The following is a 2,458-nucleotide window of genomic DNA, read 5'->3' as shown; positions in this document are numbered from 1 at the left end:
TCTGTTATGGCTTGAGATCTTGAACTTTGAATAATGTAACATATTTAGGTTTGTGTTGGTATTTTTTGGCATGCTCTCTGTTACATTGTTTACATCTGACAGATACATTATGCAATAGGATACCGACTATAATGTACAGTTTTTTTTTAAACATTGTTCTACTAAACTTTACATTATTTCGACCACTAAGTATGTTAAAACATATCTTACGCATTAATGTATACTAATAAAAGAAATAATGTAAACATAATGTGTCTTCTGATAGTTTTGCAAATGGTTTTCTTTTCATTAGTGATTGTTTTGGTTTTCGGTAATTATCGATTCAAATTGTTTGTATTTCTGTTCATTACTTATATTTCAGTTTTATACTAATTATAGATTTTAATTTTCTGGGTTTGTATTCATAGGATTATCGTTTCTGTTCATTAGACTGAATTGATTGTGCTTCATCTTGATTTTTGATAGCGTAAATTTGGTCATTTTGAAGTGAGTAATTGTGTTTTTGTTCTTAATTCCAAAAATGGTAAAAAAGGACACCCTTCCTATAATAGCCAAGCAAGTCAAAAAACATGTGAGTAAGCTATATGTTACAACACGCTTTTATACATTATTTTTACTGGTTTGCTACATTATCTTGTGTTACATTGTACGCTTCATAAGGGTACATTATCTTTTTACAGTAGACTATGATACATTATTTAGGCATATATGTACATTATTATTTATTAATCTGCTATATTATTGTGTGTTGTTTGATTTGTCTACATTAAATATGTATATTTAGGCATATATGTACATTATTATTTACATTATCTGCTCCCTATTGGTACAGTAAATAAGCTTACATTGCGCTTTTACACATCATTGCAACTGATATTTACATTATTTCACAATGATGTGTACATTATAGTTTGTTATTGCTAGTAATGTAATCATGAGTTTACTGGTAATGTAACATTATAACTAACCAATGTAAAATTTTCTGAATAGGTACAAACACGGGCCAGAGTCGATACGATGACGACTTCGACGATGAAATTCCTATCGCATCAGTGCAGCAAGAAATGCGTGAAGAAATGTTTATTTGCTTACATTAGGATGTGATACATTGTTTAGGAAAATGTTTACATTATTTTTACTAATGTGCTACATTTTTTGGTGTTGTATTATGTTTTGTGAGATTAATACATTTTTTAAGGTTACATTATATGCTTCGTAACGGTAAATTATCTGCTTGCTTTCGGTTGTGATACATTATGTGTAGGCAAATGTTTATATTATTTTGTACTAATGTGCTACTTAAGTGAGAATTGATGTTAGTTGACTGTGTTGGTACTATACTCTAGCCCCAAGGATAAGTTAACCCCATGTGGAATGTGAAATATACTCTAGGTTACTGGGTTGGTACTACACCCTAGCCTCATAGATTGTAAAACCCTTGGGAATGGATTAAACGTCTGCCCCTTAGCGAACAAATTAAAATCTATGTTACTCAATAAGAGTCATGTACATTAAACTCGTATATTTATACATTAGGATTTGTATGTATTCTACAAAAATAAACTCAAACACGAACCTTGATGTAACGCAAATAATGTATATTTGTGACAATTCGTTTAGTACATTGCTTGCTGAAAGTGTCTACATTATTTGTTAACATAAATATTGTTTTTACACACTAGTTTGACAATGTATATGTAGTTCACAATAATGTAACTCATAAGCATATAGTAATGTAGATGTATGATATAATAATACTAGGGATAAAATTATAATGTAGAAAAACTCCAAAATAATGTAATACTTAACTTCTAGTAATGTATGTCTTACCGCAAGTATAAAAAAACAATATGTCTGGAAAATAAATTAAAAAATGTCAACATTTCCCCTTCCCCTTACGCTTCTCCTTATCATTCTCCATATCTTTCAGCGTTGGACAGTTTCTCGAATCATGATGACCCATTTGATTGCTTATCTTACACCTTCGAAGATGTCTGCTCGCCTTCTTTATAGTCTTTTCCATCTGAGAAATGATACGGCTAGTAGAGTCGCTACCTGATCCCTTAGTTTTCACTAATCTGGAGGGTTGAAATATAACAGTCACCAAACAAAATTAAAGAAATATACATTAAACTACTATCTTTGTACATTACTCAGTAAGAGAAATATACATTAACATACTATATTCGTACATTACTCAGTAAGAGAAGTATACATTACACTATTAAATTCATACATAAGAATCATAACGAATTCAACAAACATAATGTCAAAATCGTACTTATATGTACGAGTTTGTACTATGCCCTAGCCCTATGGATAGCTTAACCCTAAGGGATTGGAACTAAGTTCGGTCAATTGAGGTCCCTACGTGAAGTTGTGATTGCTATACCCTAGCCCAATGGATAATTGAACCCTATGGGGAATGGCTCTAACTCGATTCTCTTGGTGAACGTTG

This window comes from Salvia hispanica, chromosome 1, assembly GCF_023119035.1.
Source record: "Salvia hispanica cultivar TCC Black 2014 chromosome 1, UniMelb_Shisp_WGS_1.0, whole genome shotgun sequence".
NCBI classification, from domain to species: domain Eukaryota; kingdom Viridiplantae; phylum Streptophyta; class Magnoliopsida; order Lamiales; family Lamiaceae; genus Salvia; species Salvia hispanica.
Note: the sequence above shows the minus strand (reverse complement) of the source record.